At 32.3% G+C, this 25,803-nt stretch overlaps 2 long non-coding RNA genes across 2 annotated transcripts; one reads left to right on the forward strand and one right to left on the reverse strand.

Moving 5' to 3' along the window:
- Positions 1–6,984: 6,984 nt before the first annotated feature.
- Positions 6,985–9,972, reverse strand: LOC146916810 (uncharacterized). The gene is made up of 2 exons (XR_015014044.1): positions 9,816–9,972; positions 6,985–7,220 (listed from the first exon to the last, which is right to left on the reverse strand). It is a non-coding gene; the product is annotated as an uncharacterized LOC146916810 (long non-coding RNA).
- Positions 9,973–22,922: 12,950 nt separating this feature from the next.
- On the forward strand, positions 22,923–23,800 carry LOC146916811 (uncharacterized). Its single transcript, XR_015014045.1, has 2 exons — positions 22,923–23,378; positions 23,514–23,800. It is a non-coding gene; the product is annotated as an uncharacterized LOC146916811 (long non-coding RNA).
- The last annotated feature ends 2,003 nt before the right edge of the window (positions 23,801–25,803 follow it).

Below are 25,803 nucleotides of genomic sequence, written 5' to 3' on the forward strand. Positions count from 1 at the left end.
AATTTTTGGAACACAGGATATACATTTTAAAATTAAAAGTTTTATTTAGCCAATTCACTTTTATAAAAATCAAAAGTTTTATAGCCAATTCTCCTTTTTGTAATTTGATTGAAAAGTGTCTTCATATATAAATTTATAACCCAGAAATGCTAGGATCAAGGATCAACAAGGTAATATGAAACAGCAATACCTTAAACAATTAATATTCCACGCTAATTTCACCAGTAATATCCCTTACTCTAAATGCTTATTAGGTCATGCAATCACTAAACCTAATTTTTCCCTCTAATAACCCGTCATTAATTGCTAATCCAACATAACCTTAATATATTTTCCCTCCTATTCCATTGCCAATTTGAATTTCAAACTTTTTTATGGTTGTATTTCCTTCACATTCCCTTATGCGGTACTGAATTAATGCAATGCTGCTATCAAGTTAGACCTTTGGTATAACCCATGCAAACATGAGTGGTTATCTGATTTAATGTGTCAGTTTCCAAAGCAAGGCTTTCTACATCCCTAGGTTAAATATATACATTTCCATACACACTGCATCTTAACTCTTACGCTCCATTTTTCAAATACCTCCAGCTTGCACATGTTTGGCCATAACGTTCAAACCCTGCTGGCCTATCATTTTTCCCTCTCAATGTCCTCTCTCAATTCGTGCGGCTTCCCACCGTCCTCGTGTTTGTCACACCATTTGATCTTTTGACGTGAACACAATTAACGTTCATCTGTGTGAAACAACACCCAATGTCTCATCCTTTGGTTATATCCTTCGACTTTTCTGGTACGCCTTTTTCTGGTACGTTATAAAGATTTCCCTTTCAGTTTTCTTCTATTTGGTTTTTGCTGAACGTGTTTATCAAAGACAAAAATGATTAATTTTTTGTCGTTATTAATTTCATTTTTGTATAGGATAGCTATGAACTTTTTCAACTCAAAATGCTTTGTTGACATTTCATTTTTGAATTTACGAACCAACCCATTTGCTTGATTAGTCGATTGTTAATTTTTGTTTGAGAAATTTTGAGCTTTTGGTAATTTCTGTTATTATAGAAATTTTAATATGAGATGATGCCTTTTTGTGTGTTTTCTAATGATGTTTAATTGTGTATTTCACTTTGTTTTTGTTACTTATGATGGTTATTTTGGTTTTTGTTCTAATAACCGCAAATAATTTGAGTCTGGTTTTAAAAAGTGAGCTTGAAAATCGATTGAAAGATGATATGAGATCAATGAATTCAGTTGCTTTTTGATTCTTCTTAGAGTTCAGTTTTCGATGTTAATTTTTTTTAAAACCACTACCATAGGATGAAGTTGGAGTTTTAGAATCAAATGTTGTTTGATAAGAAGACATCTTTGTAGTAAGTCAACTTACTTGCTGTCACTGTGTTTGTTGTTATCTTATTTTAATTAATCAGATTCTATGATTAATTGTTTTTTTCTATTTTTTGTAGATGAAAACTACTATCTCTGTTGGTGTTTGCATATTATTTTAGTTCCTTTGCAAGTGCTATCTCAATATTGCTTCTTTTTCTCTCCAATCAGTTTTTGCTCCAGCAGAAAATGAAGAAGCTTGGTTTTTTTTCTTTCTACTGTGTGGCAGGAGTGGATGTGTAGGGCATAATAAGACTGTGTTTAAATTATCATCATCTATGTACAAGCGCTGCAGACATATTTCTCTAATTGATTGTTATTTGTTGTTATTTCTAGCATGGGTTTTCGCATAAGGTGTGGGGGTTAAGGAAGTTGTCATGTGGCCTTTGCAACACTCTTAAGGAGGCAACCTCTTCCTTTTGATTTCCAACCCTTCATGGCCTCAACTTATATAAACTTAAATAATGACATGATCTTGGATTGTTGTGAACAATCTCTATGATGTGATAAATGCTACATTTGACTTTTCACTCAAGAAAGATTTATGGAGTTGGTTATATTTAATCATGTTGGATTCACATTTTATATACACATGACTTTTTGGTTTTAAATTGTGTTTTTCTATATTTGACGGTACTCCTCCATTTAGTTGAATTCAAGTCTTCCACCTTAATCCATTGTAGCATTGTAGGTTCAAGTGATTACAACCAAAGAACAACAAAAGCCAAAACTGCTTCAGCAATAGCAGTAGAGCAGTTGCTGTCAAGCAACTACAACACACCAAAAAATCTATAAAAAAAGCAGAAAAAAACCCCTACTGCAGCCACTACACAACAGGCAGCCACACCAGTAACTAGCCGACCGAAAACACACCAGCAAATACTACACCAGCCGCTGTTCTGTCATAATGTAGGTTGTTTGACCATAGGACCTTTTAAAGGAAATGCTGGAGTAAGCTTGATTATGGGTTTGTATAGAGGGCTTGGTTTGTACTAACTGAGTTATCGAGGGAGTTTCCAACCTTTTGGTTTCATTGTGCAGTGAAGGAAAAAGTAAAACACACGAAGTTGTGCATGAAAGGTTGTTTTAAGTCATACTTACCATGGTGCTTTCTTGAAGAATTTTGCTTCTTGGTGTGTTGATAAGCATTGTTGCTTTGCTCAAGTTTTGGGATATAGTCTAGCATTTGGAATGTTCAACATCCATGACAATTCAACGCTTCCTATAATGGTCCAAGTGGGCAACCGGGCTAAGATATATTTTTATGCCATTTATCAATGTTTTGTGTCTTTATTTTAATAAGGTCCTTTGTTTTTATATAAAAAAAAAAAACAAAATATTATTTATGTACTTCTAATTAAAAATGATGATTAATTTCAAAACATGTAATTTGTAGGACAAAAGCAGTGGAACATTGAAGAATAGCTATTACAAAATCAATCATCTAGGTGGATAGTGCAGAAGACATTAAAAATTTAAGGTTTTGAGAAAAGCATAAATTGAAGTGAGAGATTAAAATCTTTTACATTTATAAAAAGAGTAGTAAAAAAGATCTTTGATATTGTGTCACTATCAAATTTGTTTTACCAGTTTGACATGGAACTTCCAATTGTAGAAACCATGAAGAGTTAGTTTTATAAACTATTTGTAATTGTGTTTAATGGAATCTTTGTACATATTAGAAGAACTCTTTAGAAATATTAGATAGCACTCCAACTTGAAAAAATCTTGGCGACCCATCCAAATTTTATAATTAGAAATTTGTTTTTATTTTTTATTACGTGATTATTACTCTTCTTTATATTTCCTACTAATTCCCAACTCTTTCTATCCTATGCTTTATGATTATCACCTTCTTACATTGTATCTTTGCCTTTTTTTATATACTTCTTTGAGATGTTAATTTCTATTTTTTTGGTTTTAAAAGCTTTATTGACTTTATCTGAATATTACTTTTACACTAAAAATAGAACTTTTCTACTTCCCATAAACTTTACACTAAAAATTAAAAACGTGAACATGAAGGTAGGTTGAAGAGATATTTGAAGATCACTTCCACCTCCACATGATCAAGCAATAAATTAAAGCTCTTTAAAATATATAAACACTGTTACACTAATTGTTTTGGTGGATGTGGGACTTTCTTAGTTATCTTTAATCTTATTACACTGTCGAATCCAATGTTTGTGTTAAGTCACAATTCTCTTTTGTCAAACCTCGTGATTTTGTTCTTGTCTTGAAGCAAACTAACCATTCTCATGAGTTGACTTATCTCTTGTCCGTAGTCATCTTTATATGGAATTACGTATGTTTAATTTTGTTTCTCAATCTCACAAGCAAAGTGCAATACACCTTTCGATACATAATTGACATCAAAACAAATGAGCCAAGTAAAGAAAAAAGAGTATTTCAAATCGATATGTCATATATGCAACAGAAGTACTTTCACTCAACTAGCTGAAACATCTAACAAACCAACCACTCAACAAATTCTTTCTTTCTACAACCTCTTGTTCATACTCACAGGTCTTTTAGCACAAATGCTACAACTGACTAGAAACTGATCAAGAAAACCAAAATCAGATAGTGATTGGTTCCATAATTGACAACAAAAACATGCAAATGAGAAAGAAAAAATCAATCAGGTTAGTACAAAGATATACAACCGGAGAGTATTAAGCAGGCATGTATTCAGTTCTCCAAGTGAAATCCTAAACAATACCATTTCTACTTTGATGGATTTCATCCTCAAGTATACAAAATTGTAGAGTACTGATTCTTATAATTCATACTTTTTTGGAAAACCAAAGTTTAGTGAAATTGGGATCCGTAGGCTCACCAAAATCAGAACACATCTAAGGTTCAGAGATCGCTTGTAGAGGTGCTGACAAATTGTTCACCAACGATGTTCGAACACTAACATATAATCCAATTTGAACCACATATAATGGGAACAAATACAGTCACTAAATATTGTCTCACAAAAATTTAAAATTTTTAAACAAAATATGCACTTTTAAGTTTTAAATTTAAACTTTTGCAAAAAAAGATTTCAATATAATATACTAAACATGAGTGCAATATTTTTTCGTCAGAAAACAAAAATATGACTGCAATTTTTTTTTAATGTTTACTTACAAAAATATTCTAAAACGGATAAAAAATCATGACGGAGACAAAAAAAAAAAAGTTTGAATGATGATGATTTAATAACAATAGTCAAAGATTGAAATTAAGCACCTTGAAAATACAAACAGTGTGATGCTATATGTGTTTATTGATGTGGGATTTTCTTTAGTGCTCAAATGTTTTCTTTTCTCGTCAAAAAAAATATACTATATATATATATATATATATATATATATATATATATATATATATATATATATCAATGAAAACTAAATAGTGACTTATCGGTTGTCCACAGTCATCTTTATAGTGTGACTTGCATATGTTTTATTGGTTCAGTTTTGAAATAGAAACCAAAAAGTTATTATTATAAAATGGAAATTAAGGGAAGAGAGGTACATCTCTTTTTTTATAATTTGATCTACTCAATGTATTATAATTTGATCTACAGAGAGGTACATCTCTATTCCTTCTCTATATCTGATCTTATAATGCTAATAATTATTTAATTTTGTTTCTCAGTCTCTCATGACCAGTGCTATACAAATGAGAAAAGTAAAAGAGAAAATTACTTTCACACAACCAGTGAAGCATTAAATAATCCAACAGCTTCTCTCTCTAGAAAAGTACTTTCTGATTACACGTTTTAAGGTCTCTGCATGCATCTAATGTTTAAAATGCTTATTGTTTTCTCAGATTCTCAGAGTCACCTCGTTAAAATCGATCTTTATCGATTTGAAACATCAACTGAAAGCCTCAAAAGTAATTCGCAAAATGGAAAATAGGTATAATGAGGAAACAAGGACCCTTTCACGCAAGATAGTTCATTACTCTATGCATAAACTAGGTCTACTTTCTAAATTTTGAATTGGTGCCATTTGAGTAAGATGTACAAATTTTTAGTCTTACTCAAATGACTGAAAAATTTGGCATTCGAGTAATTATAAATATGTCGTAATGACAAAAATATACCACAAAATGTACACCCAAAATATAACAAAAAGTTATCATTTGTGTATAGACTTCTAGGTTATATTGGTCTCGATTGGTACCAAAAAAACTTTGATTTTTCTCTAGTGAATAAACACCGTTGAATTATGTCTTGAAATCTTCATTTGTTGTCTTTTGTTTATCGCGCAATACACATGAGTTGAAGGTTGACATGATGTCCAGCTTCTGCCTCCCAATGCACATGTGCGTGGTTTACAGTTTCTTATTCGTCAAGTTTTATAAGGTTGAGTTAAGCCCAAATTCAACATGGTATCTAGAACTTGTTTCTTCCACCTTGAACTATTCATTCCTTCCGTTGTTGAGTTTCTAGAGATTTAGGAATATGTAGTTTGTTTATTTATTTTAACTATGGGTCATGCTAACCAGTGCCCTCAGGACAATGGTTAAGCAATTTATAAATAGAAAATTTGTCTTGAAAATATAAATTTTGACTTTTGATTAAGTAATAATTACACTATTTTTAAAAAAAAAAAGTTACTTGTTTTGATTGCTTAATCAATGTCTTTAGGGCACTGTTTAGCATTCTCCTTTAACTATTGGTTCTCTAGTATTTTAGAACGAAAAATAAATAACACAGGTTTTGTATATTGTTGGATGCGATGGTGTTTTAATGCTTCAATGGAATTTTGGATTTGAGATTGGATAATATTTGTTATTAACATCGATTTTGAATAACGTTGGGCAATTTCACACCTCTGCTAATTTGTAAGTATTAGTTTTTTTTTTGTGGTTTCTGAGATTTGAACCCCGGACCTTGCATATATTATGCATTAACACCAAGTTATATAATTTGAGGAAAATTTTTACAATAAAAAAAAAACAAATCATTTTTTAAAATTTCCCATAAAATATTTCATAAATTAGATAAAATTGAACTGATGAACAGGTAAATATATAAACAATTTATGAATTGAAGACACATTTCCACCTACTCATCAACTTAACAATTGAAGACACTTTGCATAATATAAACAAGACGTACTTCTCCTTTGACCGATGTGGGGATATTTTTAGTTCTCCCTTTGTTTGCTTCTTTACGCTTTAGAAGAAGAATTATAAAAATCTTATTATAAGTAAACATTTATCCAATACCCTCTTACCGGTTTAAATAAACAAAACCAAATTCAAAATTAGATTTAAATTAAAGATTCATCATAGATTGATTGGAACCAAAACCAAATATGAGACTGGTTGTTCTATACATACACTGGTTCAAGCCTAATGTTGTTACTTGTCATTGACCATCATCAAAATAAGTAAAGAGTTGGACTTACACTACCAGAAGTTGTTTGGGTTAATAGCATAACTAAACGTAATAACACAAACTTATGTATTACTTTAACAAAAGATAAAATAAAGTCAAACTGTTTTCATATAACTCATGAGGTGTTTTGAAAAACTCCAAAACAGTCACACAAATCCTTATGACAATAAATAAGATTAAAGAAGACAATCCAAACAGACCCTAAAACTGTTAATTCCTCAAAAGGTACTTCAAATTCTAACAATGTTGTATTTATATGTTGAATGTCAAATAACATAAAAATAACTTACAAACTTTATCAAGGTAGAAGCCAGTATTATCTTTGAAAACTCCGGCATGAAAGCAAAGTAACCTTCAAGAATCATGTGTGTGAGGCCAATGAAGGCCAACCAGAATATCAGCAGCCTTTCGACTATTGCTTTCTTGAAGCGTCCTACGAAAATTCAGAGTCATGTAAACAAAATCTGAAAATGTAAATCTATTTCAAGATAACAGAAATTCAAATAGCGATGATAGTGGAAAGCATTATCAAAAAATCTTAATCCTAGAGCTTAATCCTTATGAAGAACTTCAAAATACATAAACCAAATGATTGAATATATTTGTAAAATGAATTGAGACAATATACATCAAATTTATATAGTTTTTGAATTGTACAAACTATTACAAATTAGGATTCTAAGCAGGACATTGAATAGGATTCTAAGTATCAACTATGTTGACAACTATGTTCATTCAAGATTAATCACATATTGTCAACAACAAGAAAATGTAACATTATGGTTACTAAGCAGGACATTGAATAGGTCAAGAAATTGTAGTAATTCCACTTGGAATGTAAATTATAAAGACATAGTGTTAATTAACAAATCGCATAGGATTACTTTATACTACATTTAAAATGACGCAATAATCACGCAATAATCATAAACCCATCTTTGTCTCTCCCCCTACAGAATGCAAAAGTCTGTATTTCATTAAAAAGAAATGTTGATCTTGTGTCCTAGTTTTCAGGATAAATAATTTTTTGGTCTCTATAAATATCTCAAATTTCGTTTTAAATTCCTTTAAAAGTTTACAAAGATATATAAAATATTATAACAATTTCTTGCACAAAAATTTAGAATCTTTTTTTAACAAAATATGAATTAAAAATTAATATTTAATTAATCCCTGGTTAGAAAAAAAAAAATTGGTAAGAGAGATCTCTAAATGTACTAAAAATGATCGTAAAAAATAATTCGAATTTTCAAAAGATGCACATGGCCTTCTTAAAAGTAGAGATCAAAAGTGGTGATAGAAATATTTTAGGGAACTAAAACTTGATGAAAATTTTAGAGGAATTGAAAAGTGAAACTTGAAAATTTTATAGAGATCAAACACTTATTTAACTCCTGGTTTTATATCTAGATTAACAATATTTATCTGTATTCATGCATCCCTTGTGATTTCAATTAGGGATTCTCTGCACATAACATAAATTTGGTTTACAGAAAAGAAATAAAAGTTAACATGATCATTATGAACACAATTGTCTGGAAAATTTTATTTTACGACATTTGAACAAAATTATTTGGTCAATGTCTTGGTCTGTAATACTCTTCGCTAGTTACGACACTCTAGTCAATAAAAATTGGAGGATCGAATGAACCCCAAATTATTGTGACAAAGTAAAATTAGATCAAGCTCCAAATCTAAGGTTAGTATTTATTGAGACATAGATTCATTTATGGATATTCGTAAACACATAAAAAACCTCATGTCTTCTTTGCACATAAACCATCCAGGCATTTAAGTAACTATGGTGTTTTGAGAGAGTGCCCTTACTTGAACAAAGCATTCCTTACAGCGTATTGCTCTACACTCGTAAGCATCTACAACATGAACATCTCTAAACCCTCGAGCTAAGTATCCTAATAGATACAATAACTTAGGTGAATATGGTCTCTACAGCTTTCTACCCATTCTAGGTGAAATTTCAACACGCTCCGAAATACGATCAATTCAACATTTCCAAAAACTTAAATATAATATTTTCCAAAATAACTTTCATCTCAAAATCCTTCAAAATACTCGATGACCATAAACTTGCCAAAAGTAACTTTGGAGAACTCTCTCTTATCAGAGATTTTTCGTTCTAAAATGTAACTACTCCAAACATTTTGTTCCAAAGACAAAATCTCAAAATAACAGTGTTTCGAAAACACTTCCAAATACTTTGACGACACTAGTTTAAATAGATTTTTTCCTTTAAATCAACCAAGGAAATATTTTTCTCAAATACTATAAGTCTTCCGAGAGACCTTAAAGATTTCAAACAATTTGACAAATACTTTTCATGTTCAAATGAATCCCAAAATATTATTCGTTTTAAAACATCTTTTCAAAACCACTAAAAATAAGATAAAATGAATCTGACAAATTTTTGATAGAGTCTCCTTTATGTTTACATCGTATACCAGAGCCTCTGGCTCAACCAACCTAACACAAATTCACAGACCAAATATTTTCATCACTTAGCAGTTCAAATAAAATTTGAATTCTAAAAGTGTTAGCAGTCAATTTCAGTGCTAGCTCAAACACAAACTATTTTCATAAAATCATAATAAATTCATCCGTCGTAGGAACGTCGCGAACCATAGGTCCATTTCGAACGTCTCGACGACGCAAATCCATTGGTCAAATCATTTTCACATTTCAACAGTTTAAAAATGACGAAAATTCCCCTACACAGTTTAGCATTTTCGTCCGGACAACATTTTCCAAAAATCAATCGGTTCACTTAACACATTTCCTCGTTTAATGCATATATAATATATATATCAAATAAAATTTACATTTCAACACTTTTCCAAGAACACTACAATTTTAAAATGAACGGATCGTAAATTTTCTTTCATATCTATACTCATACGGACTTTCCCAACAACATTAATACATAGCATCTTGCAAGAAAATTGTAACTCGACACCCAACACCCACAAACATTCAAAACCGAGTTTTAAAGGTGGAAAAAGGGGAGGAATACCTCGTTGAGTGACAGTAAATCACGTGTAGGAAGGTAGGATTCGTCAAAGGCTTCGTTTTGATATCTCGTTTGCGTGATTCAGACAAGAAACGAAGAAGTTACGGCCCCGAAACGGTGGAGGGTTGTGGGGCTGCGGGATTGAGAGAGAAGTGAGGAGAGAGAAGTGTTTTGTGATTATGAGAAAAAGGTGGTAAGACCTCCTATATATAGCTTTGGTTTTGGAAATATACCGAACTTGGTTCTCGTGGTTTAAGGCACACGTAATAGATAAAGTTCGACATAACTCTGATGAATTTCTAACTAGTCCCTAACATCTTAGAATTTCATCTTCACTCAAAATCCACTATTCATTCTCTAATATTTTCTTTTCCGAAATTTACTCAACTCGCCGGCCTAAATCGCTAAATTCCCAAAAATCATCTCAACGACAAATAAATCCCTTGAATGAATATTAATAACTCCCAATCCAATAATATTTCATTTGCAGGGGAATTCATAATTGATTCTACCCCGAATCACCAAATTAAACTCACAAAAATGCTCAACAAGATTAAGAAAACACATAATCATGCATTCCACATAACTCAAGTCACAAAAACATAATCATTCTTAACACACATCATGAAAATCATAGTCAATCACCCAGAGTATAGAAAAAAACAATATATGTGAGTCAATCCTAGACCTCACATAACTAACTAACTTGCTCAACAAGTTTCCATTCAAAATAATAGTTTTGAAATCAAAATAACTTTTCGAAAAAAATCTCATTACCAAAATTTGGATAAATATAATATCATCTTCCCATTCTAACAATGTATAAAACTCTTGATTAAATTTTCATGGCGCTCTTGATTCATTGAAAATTTAGACAGATACATCCAACACGTTTTCTCAAAATGGATAGAAAACATAATTTTGAAATCTCGACAATGTTAAGACATTTCATAAAGTTATTTATTAACAAAGAAAACATCAAAACGAATACAAAGCCCTAAATTTAATCGCAGCTAAATTACGGGTCTTACATGTATCATTGAAACACTCCGCATGAAAGTTCCACCTCATTCATCAAACAATATATTTTGTCGCGCATAAATTATTAACAGAATGTAAGTCCTCGAGATGCATATAAAGTAATTCAGCAGCAGCTTACAAAGATGATATAGTAACCAAGCATATGTCTAGTGTCTCTTAGTAGTTAAACTCTTAAGGTTTATGCCAATTTTATAGAACTCGTATCATTAATTATGATAATTACTTATAGTTACATAAAAAATGTTTATCTTTTCACAGAAGTATATATCTTAAACTGAATGATCAAGGTTTGAATAGTAGAATGCGTTTGGTCATCAATGAAGTATTTTCTCTTAACTCCTTATATTAGGATATTTTTCTTATTGGCTAATGCCATATGATCTAAAAAAAGAGTCAATTTTAATCGTAAGGTAACTTTTAAAACTTTTAATTTTTATTTAATTATATTTAGGTGTTCTATATCTTAATTAATTTACACTATAGGGCTTTAATTTTTCTATTGGTGTTTCCAATGCCAACACGAGTTGCTAAATAAATACATTTTAAACCGCAATGAGCATGCATGACCTTGAAATGTGAGTAAGGGTGAACTAACCTTGAAGAAAAGATACACATTTCTTTTCCACATGACCTCTGCATCACATGTTATTCTCTATAAAAAAGAGTGAATAATTTAAAAAAAATTACTAATGAATCCTATCCAAATCTTAATAAGAAATATGTTAGGATAGGTCCATCAGCAATCCAAATAAATAAAGTCACTTTGAAGTTTATAAACATTATCATACTACACCTTTTGGTTGATGTGGGACTATTTTTAGTGGCTCTTTTCTTGTTTAGTGGTATGTATGGTCTTTTTGTGAATGACAGAATATTCGGCTAATGGTTTAGCCGTAGTGATCACTTATAATATTTGGTTAGCACATTTTTATCTTCCCCTCTAATTGACACAATTACAACATGATGTGTATTGAAGTTGGGCTTCCAGCACATTGTTTATTGTCTATGTTGCAATTTTCTAAAGAACATTGGATTTCATCTTGAGAATGACATATCTGCTACTTTAATTTTGTAACATATTGCTTTCTAGTTCAGGCAGCATTGGTGAGAGTAAGCACAATATGTTTGGTTTTTCTTTAATCATGCTAGTTTCCATAATTGACAACAAATACATGAAAATGAGAAAGAAAGCTAATCAACTTGGTATAAAGACTCCTATATTAAGCAAACACTTTACTAGTTTATCACTGAAACAGTCAGCATGCTTACATCAAACAACAGATTTTGTTGCACATACATTATTTATAAAAAAAACCAATTCAAGATGTTCTGTCTCACCATCCTACAAAGACAAAAATTATTCAACTGTTTGAGGTAAAAAAAAAAAAAAAAAAGAGATTATAGACAAAGACAAGTTACATAACAAATACTGAGATTGCAAATAATAAAAGTAATACTCTAGAGTAGAAAAATAATGAGCCATGGACCAAAGTAATATTCACTAAGCCCTCTCCAAAGATTTAGGAAATGAAAAGTTAGCAAGGGCGAACTAACCTTGAAGAAAGAATACACATTGTTTTCCACATGACCTCTCCAATAATATTAGGATTGTCACAGACCAAGGACCGGTCACATGTCATTCCCTATAAAAAAATATCCCCACTTACAATTTTTTATGGACAATAATTTTGTAGTGCTATAAAAGTAAAAGCTTTTGCATAAGTCGGTCAATTTATATATATATATATGAAAATATCATCAATCATATTTAAAATCCTTATTATTTATTTTCTCCTTCTATGGTTCTATCCACAATCCATTACATAAACAATTAACCTAACTGTAAGTTACACAGATTAAAAGGACATATGTAGTTTACGACTTCATAAAAGAGAAAAATTTGAGTAATGACAAAGACATATAGTTTATGACTTCGTAAAAAATGTGTAACTCAGTTCCACCTACAAACCTTCTCTATCTTCTCGTTTTTCTCTTCCAAAAACTTGGTACCCCATCCAAGGAGAAACTAATTCAAAGGTTACAATCCCACCATTCGCTAATTAGAGGGAGAAAAATTGTGGAAGCTAATGAGTAATGACAAACATATGTCACAATTAATTAGCAAAATTTTATCCAGTTATGGTCCACCCAAGGTATAACAAAAAGTGATCCTTCCTATATAGACTTCAAGATACATACTAAGATTTTGAGAATTGACACTAAACAATATGAGAATTAAACATGTAAATAAATATTTAGTTATCCAATTGATATCATCAATAATTTCATTTCTACTCTTACGAATTTCATTTTCAAGTATATAAAACTGAAAAATACTAATGAAAATATACCTCAACGAACACCTCTCTAATTTTCAGTTGTAATGCTTCATGATATTCATTGCTCAGTAAACTACGAGAACCGCTTAATACCGCGACAGAAGAACTAAATTTGGAAGTGCATACGTAGCTCAACAAAATATTGTTGCATGTATTAATTTCATATGATAACTGAGCAAACTTTCTATACTCCATGTACTTGTTTAATATCGCAGAGCCCTTTGAATCACATTCATCTTGAAACTCGTACATTATATTATATATATATATATACACACACACACACACAATACAATCCTCAAATCACCACATAAACCAAAATCTCACTGTTTTCTACAATAGCCAACACAATATCCTTAAACAAAGAAGTTCTAAATGGAAAAAAAAAATAAAAAATTGCACATTAAATTCTTCATTGGACATGGATTCCAACAATAAGCAAAGGTTAACCATCAAATTCATCATATAACATATTACATCATATTCTCAAACCAACCTCCCATATTAAAGGGCATTGCAGCATAACATAAAAATGTCAAGTATTTCCAGCATTCTATACATAACAACATACCTAATGATGCAACTAATTTATAGTTTATACTTCTTAACAGACTTATTTATTGATTCTTTAAAAAAAATATAAAAATGATGCAAAAATGAAATGCAAAGATAAATGAAAAACTGCAACAAATAAAACATATTTTTTCTCAAAATTGAGTTCCCTCTTGCTCCAACAAAAGCAAAACGAAAATTTTTTAACTAAAAATCATTGATCCAACTTTGGTCGATTTCGTTGCAAAAAAAGAAAGAATTTATGGTAAAATTGATTTTAGCTTTATTTCGCTGAATTACATTACTGTTTTTGTTTTTCTCTTGATCTTTGGTAAAACTAGTGGTTGAATAAAATAATAAATATGAAATGATAAAAAAATTATAAGTTATAAGCTGCATGGAGTAACTCATTAAAAAAAAAAATTAACTCGAAAAGAAAAATTGTTCTGATCTTACATAAAGAGTAAGCTCAAATATTGTCTCGCTAAATAGTCCATCAGTAATTTGGCCGCTGAGCCCAGATTTTTAATATTTACGCGACTACAAGATTCAAATCTTTTGTAGTCAGGAATTCTCTGCATTTACGTTTTTTTTTTTTTTTTGATAAAGCTATAAAATTGTATTAAAAACCATCAGGAGCAGCCTGAACCGATTACAACAACTAGTTTATATCAATCCTCATATAAGGGAGAGCTAGTGAATCTCTATACAAAAACGGAGTAACAAAAAGAGGTGCTGTATTCCACCACTGAGCAGCAAACATCGCAAGGTTTTGCCCGTGCTTGGCCATAGCGTCAGCAGCTAAATTCCCTTCTCTGAGGACATCAGTGCAAATACAGCGAATACTAGAGCTAAAAATCAAACAATTCTGCCAGCGAACAGCCATTTTCCAAGGCACTCCTTCATGATTAGTGAAGGCTTTTATAACAGCAAGAGAGTCAGTTTCCAGCCAGATTTTGTCCAGCTTCAATCTTTTAGCTCGTTCAAAAGCAAACATACACGCACTAAACTCAGCTTCCAAGGCAGTGGCATTTCCAATGTTTTGAGCATAGGCCCCTAGAAAATCAGAGGAAGAGTTTCTAAACACAACACCGATAGCTCCACAAGGAGGGTTACCGAATGAAGACCCGTCACAATTGATTTTGATGCAGTCATGGGGAGGAGGAATCCAATGAACTTCCTGAATCGGAGTGATTCTTCTGGCTTGCATCTGAATCCCAAAAAGCCTAGCAATTTTAAATTCAGTCATGGCAGACGAGCTATAAGTAAGTTTAAGGTCAAAACTGAGTTTGACTTCAACCAGCATAGTATGAAAAAGAGTGCTCATGGAGCTGGCCTTGCTGTTGAAGTATCTGGAGTTCCTCTCCAGCCAAATGCACCAAACTGTATGGATAATGGCAGATATCAGAATTTGGTGCACCAACCTATTATTTACAGCAGAAGTACACATAATCAGATTGTGCATAGAGGAGAGGTCAAGAAAGTGATCAGTTCCTTTTATCAGCCAAGCCCAGAGTTGATGGGTAACCGAACACCGTAAAAAAATGTGCTGGGAGGATTCAGAATCTTTGTGGCAGAAGCAGCAAATGGAGACTATGGTGCATCCCCGTTTTCTTAAGTTCTCGTCAGTTGGCATTTTATTTTGCAACAAACGCCATGAGATGAATCCTCTTGAAGGAGGTATATAGGCATTCCAAAGAAGTTTATGCCAAGGAACCAGCTGACCACGAGGGGCCATGAAATCACAAGCAAGCTTATTGGTAAGCAAGCCATCAGTAGCATGGTGCCAATCATAGTCACAGAATTCGCTGCCTTACCTAGGAACCACGAATTGGTTCGCACGTACCGGTTCGCGGTACTTTGGCGAACTGGTTCGTCCGAATTCGCGTCTGAATTCGCAGTAAACAACGTACCGGCAAGATGAAGAGAGAACCGATCAAAATTCTCACAGTTTTCCCCTTTTTCAGTTTTGAATTGCAATTTAGGGTGAAAAAACGGGGCAATTTCATGAGTTTTCATCATTCTCTTATTAATTGTAAATCAAAATTGAAAGATGGAAGAAATAGCTACTGGAGAAAGAAGAACTGCTGAAGAGATTCAAAGAAGATGATTTTTTATTTTTTTTTGTTCTACAGATGAAGATGAAGTGGTTAGAAAGAGAAAAGACTTGTTTAACCAACCACGTGCGTTCTTATTCCATAGTCCAAAACAAGTGGTTTTTTTCCAATGCAACCACGTGCGTTCTCATTCCAAAGTCCAAAACAAGTGGCCTTTTCAAGATTCACAATAACTTACTCCTTTTTTTTTGGTACAAAACTTATTCAACTTTATTTAGTTTTTGGTATAGGGAAGTGAACTTTATTTAACTCCCCTTCAAAAATAGTAACTTCATTTAAATATTTTATGCGGTTATCTTATTTCTTATATTTAGGATAAATATTTCAAAATCTTTATTTTTGTAACTATATATTTGTTGGTTTCAAAAAACTAAAAAATATTTTTATTCTTAGTATACAAGCTATTATATTTTAACAAACCATGAACCCATAACGTACCAACTCTGTATACCCCCCACGTACCGAATTCTTCTAGGGGTAGCGTACCGCGTACCCGAATTTGTACCGCGTACCGAAGCGAACCACGAACCGTGTGACTATGGTGCCAATTGAGCTTATCAGCCAGAGGAGTCAGCGGAAGCGGGAGCCTGAGAATCTTATCTGTTAAGTTAACATCTTTGTGAGTGAAAAAATCAGGGAGGCTCCAAGAGCCATCCACAATATAATCTGCAACTTTCATATTCAGAGTGCTATGCAAACATTCCGGAATCATCCAGTGGTCCACAATTGTAGAATCTAGCCATTTATCAGTCCAGAAGTGTATTATCTCACCAGTTCCAACACTCCAAGTAGCATGTTGCTGGATCAAGTTCACGTAAGGTTTCATTCCCAACCAAACTGAAGAAGTGGAGTGGTAATTTTTAGCCTTCCCTTGTTTTAGAAATCTAACCCGGCAAAGCTTTGCCCATTGTTCCTCTGAAACAATAAGCTTCCAACACAAATGCAACATAGCAGCTTTGTTGACAATTATAGGGTCCTTTATGGCTAAACCACCTTCCCGAAGAGGTCTGCAAACATTGTGCCACGAAACAGTTCAAATCTTCCTCTGATGAACATCCCCACTCCAAAGAAAATTTCTAATATGTTTGGACAACCCAACCAGAAGACTCTGGGGCCACTTGTAAACCTGAAAAGAGTAGACCAGCATACTACCAATGACCGCATTAATAAGCTGGGCCCGCCCCATTATGGATAACAGCCTGCCTTTCCAGGTCGACATTTTTGCAACAATTTTGTCTAAAATGGGCTTGAGGTGACGAGCCTTAGGTTTTCCTTTGAAAAGAGGGAGGCCCAGATAAGAAAAGGGAAAGCTACCTTGAGTAAATCCAGTTATATCAGTGATTGCTCTTCTTCGAGATAGAGACATATGGACAGTGTAGAACTTGCTTTTGGATACATTTATCATTTGACCTGAGAAGCTGCCATAGGAATCAAACAACTGCATTTACGCATTCATTTGATCAAGATTGAAAATATATATTCAAGTTTTTTTAATTATAAAACAAATTATAATTTGCAATTTTTAGTACTATCTAATGTTGACTGACCAATTACCGATATTGCAGATGTGCGGATGCATATATCCATTGGTGCAGGAAATCTGAATTCGTGGCCCAATGGAGGATTTATAAAAATAATATATATATATATATATATATATATATATATATATATATATATATTTTTGGCAAAGAGCCTGTTAGCTAGAAATTAATCTCTTAAGGCGAAAGGTGGGATGTTCGGGGTACAAACACCGGGCCTCTGTATATATAACAAAATAAAAGTAATATTATTTAGTTAAGAAAACAATCTAACGCTATAAAAAAATAAAATTAAAAGGCGTCAATTTAGACATACAAAAGTTGATTAATTAAAATCATAAAAGGCTAATCATGAGAAGGATATATTTGAGAGGAAAAAAAAAGCCAACCAGGAGAAGAAATGTGAATTGGATTGGAATTGATTAAATACATTGATTAATCAATTTAATTATTCACATAACCACTTGATCGACCCCAAATTGAAGAGACGATTTGAAAATTATAAACAACATGACACTACTTATTTCCATCGATGTGGGACTATTTCTAGTTTCCTTTTTTTTTTATAAGGTTAATACCATTTTTTGTTTTCCACCTTGTAATATTTTTTTTAGTTTTCGTCCTTGTAATTTGAAGATTTCTGGTTTTGGGCCTTCATGAATTTTGACAATACAAAATCGATGATATTACAGGGGGTAAATCGAAATTTGCTCAAATTAACAGGAGGTAAACCGAAATTTGCTCAAATTACTGGGGGTAAACTGAAAGTTTCTCAAATTACAGGGGGCGAAATTTTCTATGAAGGTCCAAAACCAAAAAATCCTCCAATTACAAGGACGAAAACTAAAAAAAAATATTACACGGTAGAAAACCGGAAATGATCTATATTACAGGGGTAAAGAACTATTAACCCTTCTTTATATTTGTTTCCTGGGGTTATGAGAGTCTCAGATATGAAGATTTTGTAATCTCAGTGTTTGTATTTCTAATAGTAGTGATGTGAACCTATACAACGCATGAGGATATAACTTCATCGAAAGAATTCATGTTAAATACGATTTATAATTTGTTGTGTTATTTGTGTTTTATCATTTAGAGTTATATTTTATATACGTTATATCCGTATTGTAAGGCAGCATTTATCCAAAAATGGATCTCCCTGACAATTTATGCTCTTGCAAACTTTCCACTACTCATCCCTCAAATGTGGATCTTCATTACTGTTGTCAATGACAAATTGAGCTACACTACACTATTGAATCTTCTCCTACTGCCAAAGCTCTTTGAGCTGCATGCTACTATTACTCGTTTTAACTAATTTTTGGATCCCATTGTCATGTTATACAATAACTATTATTTTTGGATCCCATTGTCATGTTATACAATAACTACACTAAACTGTGTTTTTTTCCTTGTTTTATGCGAACAGCCGCACCCAAATTTCCTTCTAGGTAGCATTAGATGTCTTATCTTTTCATGTGGCAATTTTATTTCTAATATGCACATATAAGGAATCTAAGTATATGAACACTGACAGAGAAATCAATGAATGCCTTTACACTAATAGAGAAATGGCAAGTAAATTAAAAATGATTATGTTAGACTTTTTGGTGGCTGAATTAATTAATGAAGAGAGGTAAAGAGAAAACACATCAGGACGAAGATGTGCTAAAATTGAGGGAGGAAGATAGAGCAGAAAGTTGTTATTCGCTATTTCTAGATCAATTGAAGAAGCAGAAACATAAGGATCCATCCTCACAACCATCTGTCCTGAAGACAATGGCTTTAAGCCTATGTTTCAGATATGAAGGTTTTGTATTGGCCATTGCACTTTTCTTTATAAAATTTTATGGAATCTCTATCACAAATATAGTGGTATTTCCCCTCGAGACTCATTTGTCTCAAATTTAGGTCTTTGCTGGCTGCAGCGATTTATAAAAAGCATATGAGGTTATCCAATTATGCAAGATTGATGCACTCTACCGGTGAGAAAATGAATTATGTGAATGTGGATGCTTATAGAATTGATAAATATCCTTATTGGTGTTACCAAAAGTGGACTACTAGTTTCCAGCTATGTATCCAAAAAAGTGAAAATCTCAAAAGTCTATCTTTGTTATACTATTCAAATACTTTTAGTGTCGTTGCAAAAGATAATCAAGTAATACTACATTTAATAAAACTGTTTACATTTTGGAGAACAAATTCTCTACTAAAGCGACCTTCTTTTGTTAAAGAAAATTATACTTCTCTTTGAATGTTTACATTTTGTAGCAATGAAGACACTAGGGACTGGACAGGTCGAAATGTGTTTGGTAAAAGAATGTTGGTTTCTAGTTCAAATAGCAAGTAGTTAGATTCATCTATTTTTTTATTCAAGTATTTCTAGACTAGACTAAGTTAATTTGAGAACTATATGTTGCAGATACTTAAAATGTTCAAGGTTTGATAGTTGAGTCGGTATGAATAGAAATAGGTATTGATCTGAAGGACATTGATAAATTTATTGCCCAATTCACTGGTAATATTATAAACTCTACAGTCAATGCTTGCCTTATTGTTTTGCCTCTTTGTAAATTCAATGCATAAACACAATTCACACAACTATAAATTTTCGGCTATATTATACAATTTTTCCAATTCAATTTCATAACTTGGTGTAGGAAACACCTATACTGCAATTTTTAAAGGATATACATTAAATTGGCAATGCAAACTTCCACGAATAAAATCGATCTTTATTGATTTGAAACATCAACTGAAAGCCTCAAACGTAATTTACAAAATGGAAGTAGGTAATGAGGAAATACTTAAAAGATTTTCAATTTCTTAATGAATTTTTTGCCAATCTGATTGTTATTCACTGGGATCCCTTGTTAACATTTTTGTTTTCCTGAATGCAAATTTGTTGTACCCACCACTACTGCAGTCCATAAACAGTATGAGCAGGGAAATCGAAGAGATGAAGATACTGAGGGTTCAAACTATGAAACAAAAGGTAGTGGTGGTAGATAATAATAATTTAGGATCAAACTCAGAAGGTGTGGTCAAAAAATCTGATAGATCAAAAAACAACCATAGCGCAAAATATGGTTCTTTTTTGAGTATGACATTCCATCTCAAGTAGCAATCACTCTTATGCTGAATACAGTAGGTGGAGTAGAACTTGAAGTAGGAGGAACACTACATGAGCAGCAAGCTTGATCTGATCAGCTTCAACATCATTTATGTGGGGCATGGGATCTCCTTTTGTTCCGAACTCAATTCAATTCAAAAGCGTAGGTATCCATCTCTACAATTCTTGACTTTCAACATTTTCATAATTGTTATCACTTCACTTATTGATATTCTCATTCACTTTATTTCAAACTTGCCTAACAAGCAAACTCAAAAACAGAAAAAACAAACTAACTGAAAACAGTTAGAATCTCTAACTTCGTATTTATTACTTGCACCCCAAGCAATCACTTATTTTTAGCCTAAACTAAATTAATTTCACAACACACCACCTTAATTTGGGTTAGCTAATGCTTCCATTCCCATCAAACCTCTTAACTTCACTAATGTTTCAATTTTAACACCTTTAGTTAAAATGTCTGCAATTTCATTTGTCAATTCTCTTAGTCACTGCTTCGCTTTCCTCAACTCCAATTTCATTAATCAGATTCCCTAACCAAATAGCTTGACATGCAGAAAGTGTTGCAGCTATATATTCTTTCTCGTATGTGGATAGTACAATCACATGTTCCTTCCGTGAACATCAAGACACTGGTGAACCTCCTAATAAGTATATATAGCCTGTAGTAGATTTTCTGTCATCTATTTCTCCACACGAGTTTGAATCTGTGTATCCATTCAACTTGCATTTCTTTCCTTTATCTGCTGATGGAAACAAGATTCCATTATCTAAAGTACCTCTGATGTACCTCAATATTCTCTTTGTAGCTGTAAGATGAGATACCTTCGGTCTTTCCATGAATCTGCTTACTATTCCAACACTATAAGCAAGGTCAGGCCTTAGTGATCCAACGAGTCTTCTGTAGTGTGTTGGATCCGCATCATCTTTTGATAGTTGTAATCTTGTCTCAGCTAGTGTCGTTGCATGATTGTAGTTTCCCATTTCAAACCTCTTCAGTATTTCTTGAGCATATCTTCTCTGATGCATCAACAATCTTCTAGTGCTTCTGTGAAATTCAATTCCAAGGACAAATACTGAAAATTCCAATAATCCTCTAGATACTAGTAATCCCCTAGTATCTCTAATCCTCAAACCCCCTTCTTTCCGCAGACAACACACCATACTCTACTTCACCCAACAAATCTTCCTACCTCCCAAGGCTCCTCCCCAAAGAAAATTTCTTTGAAGGCCAATAATCTTCTTCACCACTCTAGACGGCATCTTCAAATAGGAAAGATAGAAAATAAGGACCAAAGATAGAAGGTAGGTGATGATATTGATCTTACAAATTATTTTCTTTTATGATCCTACTCTCAATTTAAAAACAAAACTCTCACTGTCACGAAAGATAGAAGAATTCCGCCAATTCTAACAGTAAACAATGGATGAAGGTAGGTGATGATATTGATCTTACAAATTATTTGATCTCATAATGCTAAAAATTATTTAATCTTGTTTCTCAAGCATAGTGCAATCTGTTTTGCATGCATCATTCCACTCAATCCATTTTTGGAAACTGAAATCCCTCCCCTTTACAGGAAGCATACCCTTTTTTTTAACTTTATTTTTGAAACATGTAGTGTATGCATTTGAAATTTTGATTTCATGTAACATCCCGCTCGTCAGCTAATGGAAATTTCACCTGTTAAATGTATTAGAAGATTGATGTTCATGGAAAGCGAGTATGATGGAAAATGTTAAGTACGACGGAAGATATTATTGTGTGATATCAGTCAAGCATGGACTTATGTATCAGTGTCAGGTAAACGCGACTAAGGCGAAGGGCATTTAAGTATTTACGCATAAGGGAGTATATAAGCAATTTTGGGGTGGAAATCTTCATAATTTCCTTCTCTTTCTCTCTCTAGGTTTTGGGAAAACATTTCTCTCTTCCTTCTCTCTAGGAACCGCCCTCCCTCTCCTCTCTTAATCATCCAATCTTCCTCCAAACATGATCAAGCATGGATTAAGGTGAATTAGCAAGCAAGAAGCAAGTGGAGGAAAGGACTTAGGCATGGTTTTGGATGAAAGCTAAAGATTGAGAATGGATCAAAAGCTAGGGTTTGATGCTTGAAGCTTGAAGATATGCAAGAAACATGCTTAGGATTATCTTAAAAGCTGATTTAAAATACTGAAGCTTAGGGTTTGATGCTTAGGGTTTGATGCTTGAAGCTTGAAGCTTGAAGATTGAGAATGGATCAAAAGCTAGGGTTTGATTTAAAATAGATATAATTATCTTAAAAGCTGTGCATTCAACTTTATTCAACTTTTTAAAGTCAAAGTTTTGTTCTTTTCTATGAAATATTTCTAGTTTTGGATTCCTTAACTTGTGCCCTAACACTACAAGAAAGCTTGTGTATTCCGACCAAAAATTTCCGAGGAACAATGGTTTCTCGCTAAAATTAAGGATTTCCGAGGAACTTTTTCCTCGGTATTTACCAGTCAGAATCTCTGCTCCTACCGGCTGCAAACTCAGTGTGGCGCGCTTTTCCAAGTTAAATACCGAGGAAAATGTTCCTCGGAAAACATGTTGTCATTATTAAATTCTTTTCAAAGCGTGTATGACAGTTGTAATGTGTTAAACAAGGATTTTATATAGCATATTGCATAGTTTACAATATTGAAACTTAGAAAGAAAAAGGAAAAAAAAACTGAACGTGTGCTCCATCTTCTCTCTCAACTGCGACACCATGCTCTCTCTCACCCATACCTCACAAAACCTCCATTTTTGAGCAATTGAAATTTTGCATGTATCTTTTTCTTCTTAAATCCTTCAATAGAAGCTAAAAAGAATCAAGGTGAGTTAACATTTTCCATTTTCGTTTTTGATTTTTTGCTGAACCCACAAAACCCTTTCCCCAAAATTCCATTTTTCCCTATTTGATTTCATGGTAACAAGAATCGCATGTTTTGTTTGTGTTTTTGTTCTTTAGGGGAGGCTCGATCTGTGTTGTTTTGCTGGCTGAAAGTCTGCTGAGAAAGTTTCCAGGACTGAAAACAAAAAAAGTAGAGTTCGATTAATCTGCGAAAACACTCTACGAATAAATAACTTGCTGGATGGCTCATATCACCACTCATTAAATTTTGATACTTTATATTGCAAGCACTGAATATAAGCCTTTGTAATTTAGTTTAGGCCAAGTGTTATTTAAGATTGAAACTCCTTATTTTTGTTACATCTTTATCATTATTATGGTAGTGTTTTGAAGTTTGTTCATTATTTTCTAATTGAAAATGAAAAATCATTTCTCTGTTTTGGGTTTACAACCGAATCAAAGCCATGTGTATTCTTTTCATACTATCTTTGTGGAAGCTCTTTTCATATATATAATATGTTGTAAAAAAAACATAATCTCCATTTTTCATTATGTATTGCTGTTAACACTTCTTCCATTTTGTTCATTATCTATGTTGTTGTTACAAACTTCTTTGATTTAGTTCCAATTATGTTCAATTTTGTGCATTATCTATGTTGTATTGTATTCAATCTAGAAAAACCTCAACTTTTTAGTGTTTAATCATGTTTCTATTTTTATGTATTGTGGAATTGATGCAAAATTTGGGAAAAACTGAACAATAAGTTCCTGCAAGTGTGAAAGTAGTGAAAATTTAATCTTTTTTTTTAGTGTGAAAAATTAGTAAAATTAAGTTGATTGAGTGTTGAGTTATTTGAAATTATGTTGTTTGAAATTTGAAAATAAAATTAGCGCTTTTTTGAAATTTGAAAATAATATTGGTGGTCTTTTAAAAATTTGAAATTCAAAAGTTTTGGTAACCAAAAATATAATATAATTTTTTTTATTAAATTAAATACATTCCGAGGACAAAGTTCCTCGGAAATGCTAGTCACTTCAGTGACAGCTTTTCAGATGCGTCAGTCTGGAATGCAGCTGTCAAATCATTATTCCGAGGACATTTTTCCTCGGAAAGAAAAGTTCCTCGGAAATTTCCTCGGTAATGGGATTGCAACCAACTATTTTTCCAGGACATGCGTTCCTCGGAAAATATTGGTATTCCGAGGAGATATTGATGATTTCCAAGGAGTTTTGTGCCTCGGAATTCTAGAGCTTTCTTGTAGTGTAAGGGCACAAGATAACAAGACCCCAAGTTTTTATGGACAATAATTTTGTAGTGCTATAAAAGTAAAAGCTTTTGCATAAGTCGGTCAATTATATATATATATATATATATATATATATATATATATATATATATATATATATATATATATATATATATATGAAAATATCATCAATCATATTTAAAATCTTTATTATTTATTTTCTCCTTCTATAGTTCTATCCACAATCCATTACATAAACAATTAACCTAACTGTAAATTACACAGATTAAAAGGACAAATGTAGTTTACGACTTCATAAAAGAGAAAAATTTGAGTAATGACAAAGACATATAGTTTATGACTTCGTAAAAAATGTGTAACTCAGTTCCACCTACAAACCTTCTCTATCTTCTCGTTTTTCTCTTCCAAAAACTTGGTACCCCATCCAAGGAGAAACTAATTCAAAGGTTACAATCCCACCATTCGCTAATTAGAGGGAGAAAAATTGTGGAAGCTAATGAGTAATGACAAACATGTCACAATTAATTAGCAAAATTTTATCCAGTTAAGGTCCACCCAAGGTATAACAAAAAGCAATCCTTCCTATATAGACTTCAAGATACATACTAAGATTTTGAGAATTGGCACTAAACAATATGAGAATTAAACATGTAAATAAATATTGAGTTCTCCAATTGATATCATCAATAATTTCATTTCTACTCTAACGAATTTCATTTTCAAGTATATAAAACTGAAAAATACTAATGAAAATATACCTCAACCAACACCACGAAAGAACAACTTTGCACCAACATTCGGCTCTCTAATTTTCAGTTGTAATGCTTCATGATATTCACTGCTCAGTTGTAATGCTTCAAGAACCGCTTAATACCGCGAGAGAAGAAGTAAATTTGGAAGTCCATATGTAGCTCACCAAAATATTGTTGCATGTATTAATTTCATATGATAACTGAGCAAACTTTCTGTACTCCATGTACTTGTTTAATATCGCAGAGCCCTTTGAATCACATTCATCTTGAATCTCGTACATTATATATATATATATACAATACGATCCTCAAATCACCACATAAACCAAAATCTCACTGTTTTCTTCAATAGCCAACACAATATCCTTAAACAAACAAGTTCTAAAT

The sequence above is a fragment of the Medicago sativa genome, chromosome 6 (genome assembly GCF_051527215.1).
Source record: "Medicago sativa cultivar Bolivia chromosome 6, Bolivia_mono, whole genome shotgun sequence".
Classification (NCBI taxonomy): domain Eukaryota; kingdom Viridiplantae; phylum Streptophyta; class Magnoliopsida; order Fabales; family Fabaceae; genus Medicago; species Medicago sativa.